Source organism: Danio rerio, chromosome 1 (assembly GCF_049306965.1).
Source record: "Danio rerio strain Tuebingen ecotype United States chromosome 1, GRCz12tu, whole genome shotgun sequence".
NCBI classification, from domain to species: Eukaryota; Metazoa; Chordata; class Actinopteri; order Cypriniformes; family Danionidae; genus Danio; species Danio rerio.
The window spans coordinates 48,702,501-48,718,867 of NC_133176.1; the positions used below are offsets into that span (position 1 = coordinate 48,702,501).

A 16,367-nucleotide genomic window follows, 5' to 3' on the forward strand; every position below is an offset into this window, starting at 1 on the left:
ATTATAATATAATAATTATAATTTTAATATATTAATCTTCAATATCCGTGTTCGTGTGGGTTTCCTTCGGGTGCTCCGGTTTCCCCCACAGTCCAAAGACATGCTCTAAAGTGAATTGGGTAAGCTAAACTGGCCTTAGTGTATGTATGTGAATGCAAGAGTGTATGGGTGTTTCCTGGTGTTGGGTTGCAGCTGGAAGGGCATTTACTGCTTAAAACAGTTGCTGGATAAGTTGGTGGTTCATTCTGTTGTGGTGACCCCAGATAAATAAAGGGACTAAGCCACAAAGAAAATTAATGATTTAATTTTCAATATAATATAATTTCACACAGACTTTAAACTTGGGAAAGACTATACCAAAAGGTGGCAAGCCCTAGGATTGGCAAACTGAATTCAAATGTTTATCAGAAGCTCCTTCAGGAATATGCAGTTCTTTCTCTGTGTCATTAGCAATTCATTCAGGGCAATGAAAAAGAGCAAAGCTTTTCCTTGAAAATGAAAACACTGAAATAATGAAATGTCCATCCCAGAGCCCTGCTCTAAACCTGAATGAAAATACTATTAGTTGGAACCGTCCACCTCAGCTATGCATTATTATCTAATAATTCAGTGTGGCGTCATCAATTTTTTCTTTCTTGTATATTTATCAGAATATACACAGAACATAAAGTATCCCAGCACTACAACTGCACTCAGACTGACATATACAAGCTGCAGTAGTTACTAAGTGCGCATCTGATCCATTTAACCTACAACCTCACAGACTCGCACACCATCAATTCCCCGATCGGTGTGTTAGGGCAGTCTGTTTTGATTCCTGACACAAGAACGTCCGTGCAACCCCGAAGTGCCAGCAGACAGAATGAAAGTGAGAGGATGTGTGTGAAAGAGAGAGGGAGAAGGAGAGACCCAGCAGCATATAAAATGAGCTACCATGGTGCCCACAACCATAGCAATCTCCAAGCAATCTGCTGTGTTGCCATGGGAACAGTAATCTCACTCGGGAGAGCGAGGGAGAATGAGAGAAGAGAGAGAGAGAGGCGGCATCTTTTGTACTTACAGCGAGACACATGATGCAGCAGAGGCCCATTTATCTGTCGCTATAAATACAAACAGATCAATATTCGACATGACAGCCAACCAGATTTATGATATCCAGCATATTTCAGTTCCAGCATTGATCTGACATTAGAAAACTCATCTTCAGATTTACGTACACCCCATTTAAAAGCGCAGGTCATTCGAGGATCTATGAATTACTTGATCTTGCATTCAAGAGTTTCCCTCTCGAGTTTAATTTTGGTCCTGACATAACTGCTCCTGGCTTGACACTTTGCCGTTACGTGATGCTTGTCGAGGCTGTGAAATAGCCTTTCAGGTCAACAGGGAACATCTTTAACAACCATGGAAAACTTGAGAGTGGGTGAGGACTCTGTATGTTTATTTCATTCATGTCTAAAGAGCAAAATAAAGACAATGGTTACCAACAGAATGATTTAAAAAACTAGAAATATTGTCTTTGCAGCTAACGCAAACTAAACCTAAAATAATAAAACACCTTGAAATGACATATGTTGCTTGGCAACTAAATGAAGTAAAGTTTACTAAAACTCAGTCAAATAACCAACTTTATTTTAAGTATAAAATGCTAAAAGTGCATTAAGATGCTAAAAGTGCATATAAAGCATTAAGAAATGAGTATATAAAACATATATTTTTAAAATAAGAAATATAGTAGTGCATAGTATTTGTATATTATTATTATTATTTTTACTATGTCCCTTTATTAATTCAGGGTTGCCACAGCAGGATGAACCGCCAACTTGTCCAGGAGATGACCTTCCAGTTGCAACCCAACACTGGGAAACACCCATACAATCTTGCATTTACACACATATACTACGGCCAATTTAGCTTATTAAATTCACCTATAGCACATGTCTTTGGACTATGGGGGAAACCGGAGCACCTGGAGGAAACCCACGTGAATACGGGGAGAACATGCAAACCCCATACAGAAATGCCAACTGACCCAGCCAAGGCTCGAACCAGTGACCTTCTTGCTGTGAGGTGATCGTGCTACCCGCTGCACCACCATGACACCCTATTTTATATTATATTATTATATTAATCCTATTAATTATTTTATTCATGATTAGCATATATGCACACTCATTTTTTTTGCAATTTAACCTATATCTTTACAATATTTATTATTCAATAGGTGTATTTGAAGTACCAAATAGCCTACACTACCACAATTGACGACAAAAGGCTTGTCGTTGATCCCAGTTGTAAGAGCAACTAACAATAACTTGACTTCTAGTTGATCATTTGGAAAAGTGGCAGAAGGTAGATTTTTCCGATAAATCCCCTGTTGACCTGCATCCCAATCATCACAAATACTGCAGAAGACCTATTGGAACCAATACCCGTATGGACCCAAAATTTCCAAGAAATCAGTCAAGTTTGGTGAATTAAACATCATGGTTTGAGGTAACATTCAGTATGGGGGCGTGCGAGAGATCTGCAGAGTGCATACAACATATACAGCCTGAGTTACAGGCTGCCCATTACATTACAAACCACAGGAGAGGGCAAATTCTTCAGCAGGATAGCGCTCCTACTCATACCTCAGCCTCCACATCAAAGTTCCTGAAAGCAAAGAAGGTCAAGGTGCTCCAGGATTGGAAAGCCCAGTCACCAGACATAACCATTATTGAGCATGTCTGGGTTAAGATGGAGGAGGAGGCATTGAAGTTGAATTCAAAGAATCTTGATGAACTCTGGGAGTCCATACCATATGTTAACATAGTTATTTGAGTCATTGCACAGAGATATGAATGCAGTCCTCCAAGCTCAATGGAGAAATACACAATATTATTCTTTTCCCACTGCACCATGACTTTATATTCTATACTGTACATTATTTCTGTTAAGTGAAAAGACTTTTGTCTAAGCAAAGGTAGACCCTACTGTCCTAATTAAAAAATGAAAAATGAAGGCATGATCAGATTATATATTTGTAAAATAAGTATAATAGAGGCATCTGCCTTGACTTCTGATACCAAATGATCAACTAGAAGTCAAGGTATTATTTGTTGTTCCTAAAACTTGGATAGGGACAAGACTTTTGTCAGGTAGTGTATGTTTTGTAGTTTAATAGTCCCTTCTGTAAATACTTAAACTTTGAATGCCCTCTATGACTAAGAACTCTATTGAAGGGGAATTTAACATATTTAGGCTGTAATAATTTTCTTTCAGCTAATCAGTAGACTAATTATTAACACTGGCAGTGTTTAATAAAGGAATGAATCTTCCCATCATTCACATACTTTCATAGGTTAATGAAAAGACTCTGAAGAATGTTAAAGAGATAAAGATATATAGTGAGTATAAACCACTAATTTTAGCACCAATGCAAACTTTTCAGAAGAAAGTAGTGGGTGTTTTTGTTTTGATTTTTGCTCCCTGGAGCCCATGGGTGTCTTGCACCAATAGTTTTTGAAAGGACACCAGTGTCGGTACTGACTCACTTGGTCCTCTGGCAATATTAGATTTTAGATAATAGAAACAGCTTTTAATAACTTGGTATTTCTTTACATTCATATAAAAACTTCAGGTCTAGTGGCAAAGTGGGTAGATTGACCCACGGTCAAATATAATTTTGAATTCAACAGACTTCATTCAGTCAATCATTTTTCTCCGCCTTAGCCCCTTATTTATCAGGGGTCACCAGAGCGGAAGTAACTGCCAACTATTCCAGCATATGTTTGTGCCCTACCAGACACAACCCAGTACTGGGAAACACCCATACACATTCATTCACACACACACTCATACACTATGGCCAATTTAGTTCATCCAATTCACCTATACTGCATGACCGTTGCACCCGGAGGAGACCCAAGTGAACATGGGGAGAACATGCAAACTCCATTCAGAAACTGGCCTAGCCAAGACTCGAACCAGCGACCTTATTGCTGTGATGCGACAGTGCTTAACACTGAGCCTCTGTGCCACCTTCAACAAAATTCAAATTCACAAAAGGTTAAGTAAATGATGCTCAGCTTTGAGTAAATGATCGACAGATGCAGAAATGTGGTTGGACAGAAATAAATGAATGTGTGATTTGATTGGCTAACTATCCTGGCAAAAAAAAAAAAAAAAAAAACACCTGACAAACTAGCAAAGCCTGGCAGGGTCAAACCACACTGTAAAAAGTGCTACACTCACAAAGTTGGTTCTATCTACTTTAAATAATTGCAATCTAGTTAATTTTATTTGTTTTATACCAAAAAAATTTAATTTGCTTCCTCTTTACTTAAAATATATCAGTTTTTATATAACTGTATATTTTGAATAAAACTAATGCAATTTATTTGAGTAGATTTTTTTACGTGGTTATTGTGTAGAATAAATGTTATAAAAGTGAGTTGACACAGACAATTTATTAGAGCAGCTGTCGATGTGGGCAGGTGTTCATAAAACGTGATTTTAATAGTTTGGCGTGACTCCTTTTTCATTGCCCGGGATTTAGCAGGCAGACGCAGCTTCTGCAATGGTCGACATCAACTGCTCCCAGCAGCGGATCTGATTAACACGGTAAGTTGCAAATTTAGCCGAATGATAATTGTAAAGTCATGCAAAACTGCTGTCTTCGCTAGGCAGGTGAGGTTTTAGCTTTGTAAATTGTACTGTAGCCTCAGGTATGTTAACAGTTAGACTGCTCTCACATGGAAAGCTAAGTTGGCTAACGCTAACCAACGCTAGTTTATGCTAATGATTAAAAGTGATATTATTGAGAAAAAATAGTGAAAGTAGTTTTAAAACACTTAGTAGTTATAACTAACGTTGCAGAACCGATTAACAAGGTCACTGGTGGGCGGTCGGGGTGTGGGGGTTCAGTTTGCTAGCGCTAACTTAGCTAAAGTTAGCTCACCTAAGTTATAGCAGCACATTAAGGATGGATATTAAATGCAGAAACGTATGCAACAGTTAAGTAGTTTGTGTTTAACGTAAGAGAAAGTATAACTTAAAGTTTGTGTTTTAGAGATTTAGTCCATAAGTTTTTTAATGCTGCATAGTGAATAAATTACAGATTTACAATTTATTTTAACTTAAATTACATTTACTACTGATGTTTACAGAACCATTTAAACTGTATGCACCTCATTCTAAAATGCATTTTCTTGGTCTTCAGATACCAAAGTGATTTTGTTACCTGTGGATCTTCAAACTTCACATCCAGGTAAGAAAAACATTAGATACAACTACAGCTATAATTATTTGCAGGCAAGTAAAACATTGGTAAAATTGCAAACAATAGTGGGCTCCATAGAATTAACTTACATTTGATATTTGAAGTGCAACAGTAATTTTTTACTGTTTTTTTTACACAGATATTATGTGTGCAACAGTAAAAACAGTATAAAAATATCCTAATGCAGTTTCTTATTATCTGTCAGTCTTTCAATAAAGCTAACTGATAACACTGAATCACTGAACTGTCATTTGCCAGTGACATTAAATTTGAAGAAAAAGTCAATTAAATGTAGCTTTAGCAAAAATTTAATGTAAACCTTAATGTAATGTGTAAAATGGCAATGTATTTATTTATTTATTTAATAAAATTTGTATTATGACGTGCAAAGTTTGGTGCAAAATGAAGATGACATTTAAATTATAGAACTTGTATTCTATAATTTTCATATAGCCATTTTCAAACAGTTTTAATATCTAAATTAAATACACATTCTTATGCTTTATAAGTTGCCAAAATAAACAAAAAATGTAATACCTAAATTTTAACAATTCTTTGATTGACAGGAAAACACAATGACATGCACTGTTACACTGAGTAAAATCACAGTTTTCTTTAAAATTTGATAACTAAAAACACCTGGAATAATGTAATTACACAACCTCTATAACCTTTTTTTATTTTTTAAATAGAAGTTAGGTAATTTTAACTAAGGTAATTTTTAACTGATAAACTAAGGTGTTTCATCCATGCATCATTCTCACTGGACTTTTGTAACTTCACTTGTAGTTATTTCCTATTCAGTATTTAGCTATTTAATGTTGTTTGGTAGCAACCACCTGAACTCCTGTTTCTTTTTGTCTCTACCAATAGAGTTGTGAGGAATCAGAGGTGCATGCGGCTGCCCACGGGAAAAATTTGCCATCAGCCCAACACAGTTTGGATTATCATAGGACTGTCAGAGGTTTGCCAAACCTGTCAAATGCATGATGGCTCCTGTTTGGACTTACCGATGTCCTCGACTTCAAGTATCCATCAAAACTGTATACATTTGAGATATATTAGAGACTCTTTGTGGGACTGGACATTATGCATCCTAAATCTTCATCAAAATATGCAAATCTCCTCACTGAGTTGCCTTGGATGATTTCTCAATAGGATCTGGTATTATTAATGTTTTTATTTATGTATTGTGTATGTGTAGCCACATTAATGGCCTATTTTGTAGTCACTATTAAAAGGAACATCGATTGATATTGAATACATGTTATGGTCTTTAATCCATCATCCCATTCTTATTTAATTGTTATTGACAGGAAAGTCTGTTTATCTGTTTTTACTAGTGTATATTGTGCTTACAATATAGAAACGAAGATTTATTTTCTGAGGTTACAGCCAGAAGTCAATTAAATTAGTTTTAAATGACATATGCATGGTTAATTTTATTTAGATCATTAAGTTCATAACACTTAATTAAAATGAGTACAGTCAACATATAGCAATGTATAAGTAAGTTAAGTTTAACAAAAAAAGTAAGTTTATCTGATTTGAGTAATTTTAGAAATATTAGTTGGCTCAACTTAATTTTATTGCATTTGTTTTAAGCAATGTTTTAGTGTTTAAAATACTTAAAAAAGGCTGGAAGTTGAATCAACCTAAAACGTCCGATGCAACCACTTGCCTCACTTTTTATAAGTTAGATCTAAGTAACATTTTTTACAGTGCATTGGAAATAGACAGATTAATTAAAAAGTAAACAACTCTCCCACTTGGACATCAGCGCTTCTGTTCACAGCCCAATCAGAATGAACTTGAAATGACTTTAAATGATCTGTGACTAAGGCGTTTTCAGTGAGCACTGAGTTCTGTTCATTTATTTAATACTGCACCTCCATGTCAGTAACCTTCCTGACACAGTCTGTTCATAGAGGATTAGCCGCTTAATGGTCTGAAAATAATATGAATATTAATCACACATAAATGTTAATAAAATATGCTTTATAAAAAAATCTAATAATGTTATATTATAAAGGCCATTTAAAAAAATTTAACCAACATATCAACAACATTCTGGAAATGTAGCGCTATATACATTTCTGTAAATTACAAATTATGTAGCCAGAAGTACGTATGGCTGCATTTGTCTTTAAAACAAATACTACGGGGCAGTATGATGTCGTTCCTTTATGCACTTACCAGCTGACCGCTTACCTGCACGGCTTTTCTGCTGCTACCTGTCTGTCTGGTAGCTCGACACATAAGTTGGTGGACTTGAGGGTGCTTTCACACCTAGACTTTTGTTTCGGAACCTGTCTCGTTTGCCCAGTTAGCGTGGTTGTTTGGCATATGTGAATCCAGCAATCGCGCTCTGATCCGCACCAAAACAATCGGTCCGAGATCGCCTGAATGAGTTGGTCTCAGACCAATTAAGATGAACTCTGGAGCGGATCGATTATAGTGGGATACCATCCGAGCCCGGCTATATCATAGTGTTTTATGGATATGTAATAGGCATACGGCTATTATGAATTATGAGTAGAGCGGGAGGTCATTCAAGACGTACAAGCGTTGATTTGATGTACAAGCGTGTGGTTGGAAGCTTCATTCCGCGGCTCCGCTATTGGCTCCATCTGGTAGTCCCTTCTGTGCATGCCCAGGCTCTAATTTCAGCAGTTTTTTGTGACAGTTTGTGCCCGTCATGAGGCGTTTTGACTTCAAATCGTTCAATGGGAAAAGACGCTGAGTTGTTGTCCATATTTTTTTTACAGTCATTAGTCTGCAAAGCGGCCTGGCAGGGTCGAACCATTGGAAAAATAGATTTTTGAGCTGGTTCCTTTGCTAGTTTGTCATAGAAAAATAAAAATTTAACTTTAATGAGAGATTCACTGAATCATTCATTGAAATGATTTATTGATTTATTGAACATACAATAATATTCCCTAGTAATTACTAAATATAACTCAAACCGAATGGCTTTAAACAAGCCAGAGGCGGCAGGAGCAAGAAACCCAAACTCCTTTGGGAGACAGAAATGAAAACCAAAAGGGGGACCAATATTGTTTAAAAGAAAGAAAGTCATATAGAAAATTCTGACTGGATCTGGATCTGATGAAATCAGGTAAATTTCATTTGACTCAAACCCAGATACCGGTTAAACTTTAAATGCATCATTTTTACAGCACATTAATGTAGAAATGCCGCCAAAACGGGGCTTTGCCTTCTCATTTGAGGAACCCAGCACACATCAGCAGTCCAGAGGGAGGAAGGCAAGGCTGTTATGCTTCTGCAAGTAATTACAGTGTTTGCCCACCAGCACTGGATTATTTTAATGCATCATCAACACAGGGGCGACAATAATCGGTGGAGGATTTCGAACGCAAGAGGTATTATGACATCACCAAATTAGTAAACCTAAACAGGATTTCAGATTAACCGAACAGCGATCGCTTCATACTTTAGTCTCGCATCTGGTATTTTCAGCCACCCACAGCACAATCCATACATGTGGGCCACAGAAGTGCGTATAGGTTTTTCTAAAAGTGTGTGTGTTTATGTATGCATTTTAATTAAAGCAAGTTACAGGCTCCTGGGTGAACCAGAGATTAATTACCTTTACTTGCACAGGACACCATGTAATGATCAAAACCCGTCCCCAGGGAAGCCTGTGGGCCTTTAACACAGAGAAACACCACCAACACTACTGTATATAAAGCTGACTATATAATACAGTACACACACACAGACACACGTTTGCTCCACGTAAAGGCACACAAACAAACCTTTGGGAATTGAGCTGCGTGTAAACTTTAAAGCCAAATATTTTGAAAAGCCAGACTGTTCACTTTGTATTTTTATGTGTGAAAGTAAAGACTAACTGAAAAAAAACAATGTGTGACGGTGAGTGGAAAACGTAAAGATGATGGGTTCACCAGCAGATATCTTGACCTACTTCTGAAGAGTTATTGTCAGCGTCTTTCGGCAATGCCCAAAAGCATAATGATAACTTTAAAAAAAGGAAAATGGTCCACAAGCACCTTATTAAAGTTTGTGGGCATCAGGTCTGCTGGCCACCCAGTGAACCTGAGAGCTGCAGCCTGAGGGCCTACAATTAACTGAAGAGGAGAATAAAAGCCTGGCAGCTTCACAAGCCTTAAGCACCTCAGAGGAGTAAGAGCATCACAGAGACTGACAAACATAGACACACACTGAGAAACACACACACAAATACACACATTTCCATCAGTTAATGTTAATGTACTTACTATCATGAACAATAGACAACACATTAATTGCAATATTTTTTCATTCCTTTATATAACATTAGTTAATGAAAATGAAGAGTAACACTTTATTTTAAGGACCAATTCCCACTGTTACTGTAACTACTGGCTTATTATCATTCATCCTTAATTCTACCCAATACTTGAACCCAACTACTGCCATTAATCAGCAGTAAATTAGTATTTTATTTTAAAAAAATGTATTAGTATTTTTAGTTAAGTCTTACACTGTAAAAAATCCAACTTACAAATTCCTAACCCAGTTTAAAATTGTAGGTTATGTGGACATATTTTTGAACTCAGAGTTGAATTTACTCATTTAAAAAAAAAAACGATTTAAGTACCTGTTTGTTGAATGTATGTAAAAAAATCAGTTGAGGAGACTTTGAATTTTGATTTCTTCATTTGGGCCAAAAGTTGAGATAACTTCAAAATTTAAAGCAACCGGCTGCAAAGAAATTTTGAGTTTAATAAGCTTCAGTGGTTGATATTGTGCCAAATTTTTCCATAAATATACTTATTATTAACTTAATTTAAATTAAAAATTGCCACAACTTCAACCACTCCAGATTAATAAACTCAAAATTTCTTTTCAGCTGGTTGCTTTAAAAATTTAAGTTAACTTTTTATTTTTCATAGTGTAGATAATGTGTGTTTTTGTTTCAGTTATATTCATTTTATGTCTTATTTTGTATTTATTACATTGCAATTTTTGCAGTGTTTGCACATAATATTTGTACACCTGAGGTTTGCACTTAAAATTTGCTATACTTGTACAATGACAATACAGATTCTATTCTATTCTATTCTATTCTATTCTATTCTATTCTATTCTATTCTATTCTATTCTAAATGACTTATTAACTGAGAGAAATCTAAGTTAAAATAATGTCTTAACTTTGATTTTAATAATATATTAAATGCTTGACAAGTATTGTTCATTCAATGTTCTTGTTATTATATATTGTAACTAATAGAACCTTATTGTAAAGTGTGAGCAACTACATTATTATATTATTTACAAAAACAAAATATGAACTTAAACGAGACTCATTAACATTACTAATAGAACCTTATTTTAAAGTGTGAACAAATATATTAATATATTAATTACAAATGATAAATTAATTCATTCATTCATTCATTTTCTTTCGGCTTAGTTTCTATTTCAGAGATTGCCACAGCGGAATGAACTGCCAACTACTCCAGCATATGTTTTACGCAGCAGATGCCCTTCCAGGCACAACCTAGTATTGGGAAACATCCATACACATTCATTCACACACGCACTCATACACTACTGACAATTTACCTTATTCAATTCACCTATAGCGCATGTCTTTGGACTGTGGGGGAAACCCGAGCACCTGGAGAAAACCCACACAAGCACTGGGGAAAACATGCAAACTCCACACAGAAATGCCTACTGTCCCAGCCAGGGCTCAAACCAGCGACCTTCTTGCTGTGAGGCAACAGTGCTAACCACTGAGACACCATGCCACCTTACAAATAATTATGAATGATAAATGGAACCTTAACTAATGGAACCTTATTTTAAAGTGAGCAGAATTTTAATATATTAATGGCAAAATATTCTGAATTATATATATATATACACTTAATAAACTTGAGACCTCCTTATTGCAACTTGATTATTATATTTGAAATATATTAAAATCAGCAGTAAAATTATTATTAATAAATCAATTGTATGAATAAAATAATTAAATATAAATAATATAACAATTATAATAATATTATAATATAACTATTATAATAATAACAGTAATTAGTCTTTAAACAGTAATTAGTCATTAAAACATATATATATATATATATATATATATATATATATATATATATATATATATATATATATATATATATATATATATAATTAATAAGCAATGGTGTTAATAAAAAAAATGATTTCTAAATAATTAAACAAACTAATATATTAAACTAAAACAACCATCAAAACCTGATTAACATTTTTGAAATGCAACTACAACTTTAACAATTACCAAAGGCCAAGTGTAAAGATTTAACCTGTTATCTAACTAATAGATTTGTATTTAAAAAAAGAAAAAAGAAAAAAAAAATTGGTAGCAAATTGGTAGGTAAGGAACAGCTAAAGGACATTAATGGAGCATCAATAAGTTAAATGCCTATGAAAAAAAAGTGAGAATTACAATAATACACTCATTCACTCACATTACTATGGCCAGTTTATTTCATCCAATTCCCCTATAGCGCAACTTCTTGGACTGTGTGGGAAACCGGAGCACACAGAGGAAACCCATGCGAACCTGAGGAGCATATGCAAACTCCACACATATGCCTCCTGGTCTATTCAGGACTACACTCAGCGACCTTCTTAATGTGAGGGGACATTACTAGCCACTGAGCCTGACCACTAGATTAACCATTTAAAATTCATGCATGGCCTGAAAAAGACATATTTGTTTCTCTCTCTCCAAGAATAACCAACACACGTCCTTGCAATCAATATAACCCAGATAAGTACAAGTAATCTGAATTAGCCTGTTGTCGACCTTTACAGTGTACATGTCTCTCATCTAACCTTCTTCAGCCGTGTCTAAACCTCCAGCTGACCTTCAGTGAAGCCCCTTGAGGCTTCTACAGGCCCTTCACCATAGCAGAGCATGACCCATCCGGCTCAAAACCCTCCATCATGGCTGACAGATCCACCGTGAGTGTAGTGGGTGTTCCTGAATGATAATACCGAATCCGGGAATGCCATTTAAATGGTGGAAACGGATCATTAGAGTCCTCCAGGGGTTGCGAGGTCTGCTGGTTCTCATTCAGCCCAGCTCATAATGCTGTCATTCAAAAGCCCAGTGTGTCTGTGTGTGTGTATGTGTGAGAGAGGGTCCAGGTTTACACTGAGCAACCTGAACTCCCTGAACACTCCAAACAAATCTATTCTGTCTTTCATATACAAGCAATTGTATGATTTATTATTTTTTTATTTTGCTTTTCATTTCAGTTCTATTATTTAGTACTATTGAAGACAAAATTACAAGCCCTCTGAGAATTTCTTTTTCAACACATTTGTAAAAATATAAACAAATAGTTTATTATAAGCTTTTATAGTCTAATATTATATCCGCTTAAGCTTAATAGATTAATATATTGAGCTTTATATACTCTACATTTTGCTAGCTACTCAGCAAAATACTAGTATTCAGCTTGAAGTGAAATTTTTAGGCTTCACTAGGTAAATTAGGCAAGATAAGTTAATTAGGCATGTCATTTGGACAACAGTGGTTTGTCCTGTAGCCAAATGAAAAATAATTATTTCTGAATGGGGCTAATAATGTTGACTTATTTCATATTTTAGCATATATTGCACACTGCTGTTGGACTGCTTTTAAAAGTTTAGCCAGATGATCCTGTTCACAAATGCTCACTTTCTGCTAATGAAAACTGCATGAGAGTTAATATACACAATTCATATGTGCTGTTTGCACTAATAATAATAACAATAATACGGCTGAGCGATATTGGCAAAATCTAACATTGCAATATATTTTTAATTTTGTGATACATATTGCGATATTAATGCAATTTCATCATGTGATATAATATAATTGGAAAGAATTTATAATGTTAGATCGATTGAGACGATTCTGCAATGGATTCTGCAATGCATCTTAATAAACAAACCTGATCATAAAATCTAATATACTCACTTTTTGTGGTCCCCCAACACATTTTCGTTGTTGTCTTTGCTATTTGCAGTGCGTTTCTCTAGTTGCATGTGTTGTGAGTATTTTCATGCACATGTTTAGTCAGATTGAGGAATACTGTTTGCATCTCCATAAAATGTAATAAACAATCTAATTTATAACTTTTTTAGGTCACCCAACGTTTTGTGGTCTGTGCTATTTACAGTGTGTTTCTGTATTTGTATGCGTTGTGATAATAATAATAATAATAATTATTATTATTATTATTATTATTATTATTATCAATAAATACAATTAATAAAAAAAATACAATCGAAATAAAGTGTTTTATCATTTCCCGAGTCTAACATTATCATTCAGTAACTGAATGATAAAAAAAAGTAATTTGATCAAATTAATCGTTGTTAAAGTCACAAATGTTACAATTTCTTATACCTAAATGTTTTTAAAATCATTATACAATCACATCACATAAAATCAAAATGCAAATAATAAATTATTATACAGACTCAACATTGCATATCTTGCGATGTGACTATTGCGAATGATCACATTGCGATATCAATGCTGAAACAGTATCTTGTGCAGCCATAAACAATAATATAATTATAATATAATACACATTATATTATTTTAATTCACACTCTCTGGATATGTGTATAGGGGTACATTTTCAAAATAAGCCTTTTAATTCTAAATGATTAAACATTGATATATATATATATATATATGTGTGTGTGTGTGTGTGTGTGTGTGTGTGTGTGTGTGCGATTAAACATATTATTAAACAATATTCAGTTAAAAACTATTTTAATATTTTCAAACACATGACTATTTTTGTTATATTTGTAAAACAGTAATGGCGCCATTAATACTAGTGTGTTTTTATTTTAAAACTGTGTTTTAAAATGAAAAGGATTCACATACAGATTAGCTTTTTATAGAGTTTTAGAAAAATGATGTCTGTCCACACTGTATAGCAGTGGTTGACAACCTGTCGATCAAGTGGTAGACTCATTCCCAAAAATGACAAAAGAATAAGTACAAGAAATGTATCTTGATTGATGTAGGCCTATCTCCCTTTAATTTTCTTGATCTAACTGCTGTTTTCTGTATTCTCATTATGGTTAACTGCCACAAACGTCAATATACAGTACAGCTCTTTATGTGACATCCCGCACCCTGCAAGGCTCAAAGGGGCTGTTCACACATTTCACCTTTTGTGCGCTCAATTGATTCTCTTTCTTTCTTTCTTTCTTTCTTTCTTTCTTTCTTTCTTTCTTTCTTTCTTTCTTTCTTTCTTTCTTTCTTTCTTTCTTTCTTTCTTTCTTTCTTTCTTTCTTTCTTTCTTTATTTATTTCTTTCTTTCTTTCTTTCTTTCTTTCTTTCTTTTTGTTTACAGACATTTTACTTAATCTAATTACTGCTAATATCAAAGTGCATCGTCACCCAAATTTTCACCCCTCGAAATGTCACCCAGGTGAATTGTCACAGATTTTCTCGGATGCATCAATAAAAAAATGTATGTAGGTTAAACTTATGCTTTTTACTTAGTTCAAAAATGGTTAACTAAAGGTCTTAAGATGGAAATGCAAATAAAAAAAATGTAGCTTAATTTTTATGTCGTTTTTTTGATGGGTAAAGGCTTTCAGCAAGGCCGAGGTTTGGGATCTTTGGCTAAAACAGATTGATCACCACTGTTATACAGCCTAAAATGCATGACACATGACTATTTATGCTCACTAGGCATGTGTAAATTTTGCCAGCACACTCTACTAGAAGTCTTCCACTTGTGTATTGGGAAATCTAAGCTCATTCTGAAAACGTAGCCTTATTTACATTTCTGAAGTGCGCCAAATGCGTCCCAGGAGCAACATTTTTTATTTATTTTTTTGCAGTTTTTTCTTTTCATGAATCCACCAGAAGCCGCTGTGTGCACTTTTTCAGATCTCAAATTTCTCTCACGAGTGCCATAGGCACCTGCTGTTCTCATGTAAATCCACAAGAGGCTGCTGTTAACTGACTGACTGACTGACTGACTGGCTGACCAACCGACAAGGCCCCAACCCACCCCCTTCCCTAAACCCAACCAATAGTGTTTTCAAAAGCACAGATTGACCAGCGCCCACCGATTTGCCTAAACCCATCTGATAGTGTTTTGAAAAGCAATCCAGAAAAAGAAAAGCCCCCTGATTATAACCACGTTTTCAGATTGTACCATGTTCTCACCCTGTTATTTACTTGTTTATTTTATTTTTTGGCTTTCTGGAAGCGTTCTTCGCAGGACTCGAACTCCGTCTTCGCGGTCAACTCCTCTCTGAATTTCAAGTCAACTGACTTGCGCTGTGAGCCACTGGACAAACTGGTAACAGCAGGAAATGCCGTCCATATAGAGGTAAGCGGTCAGCTGCTAGCAAAAAGGAACGGCACCATACCACCCTGTAGCATTAATTTTAAAGACGAAATGCAGCCATTTATACTTCTGGCTATATAATTATGGGGTTATGTTTTTAGAATGTCTGTAATGCTGGATAGGGATTGATGATATGCAACATCCCAAAAGACCAGTGAGAGATTGATTGTGGTTAGTCCACACTAAAACGCATGATATGTGACCATTCACAGTCACTGGGCTTAGTCTAAGCCACTGTAGTAGTCTTAGAATCTGGAGTAGTGTGGATGCCATAATCTAAAGGCTCCTACACACCTGGAAGCTTTTCATTTGCGTTTATCGTCAGCGTTTTACGAGACGTTTTTCAGTATTCAAACCCAAGCGCTTTTCACTGGCGTCAAGCTGAAGAGTATGCAAAATCACTCTTTTGACGTTAGATGGCGCTACACAACTTAAGCTTCTGACACCCGCTTATAACACAGAAGAAGAGGGGGAGAGGAAGTTCACACATTTGTTGTTAAAGTTACTGGTGACTCGAACAAGCATGGATGGTTCAAGCAGCAGCTCCAGCTCTAGCAATGAAGAAATGATTGTTCACCAGTGCTATAAGCAGCTCCACGTTCATATCGCCTCTGGGCATCTTCTTCAATGTGCGCTCACATTGACAGTTTAGCGCTTTTTGCGTCTGCCATTTTGGGCGTTGGTGTGCACAATCACAT

The 16,367-nt window shown here is 35.3% G+C and overlaps 1 protein-coding gene and 1 long non-coding RNA gene across 10 annotated transcripts in view; one reads left to right on the top strand and one right to left on the bottom strand.

Annotated features, from left to right (window-relative positions):
* Nucleotides 1-16,367, bottom strand: part of grin2bb (glutamate receptor, ionotropic, N-methyl D-aspartate 2B, genome duplicate b) — a 193,567-nt gene that overhangs the window by 47,538 nt on the left and 129,662 nt on the right. The gene's annotated exons all lie outside the window — the stretch shown is intronic.
* On the top strand, nt 4,532-6,524 carry LOC137495816 (uncharacterized). Its single transcript, XR_011015797.2, has 3 exons — nt 4,532-4,605; nt 5,204-5,251; nt 6,137-6,524. It is a non-coding gene; the product is annotated as an uncharacterized lncRNA (long non-coding RNA).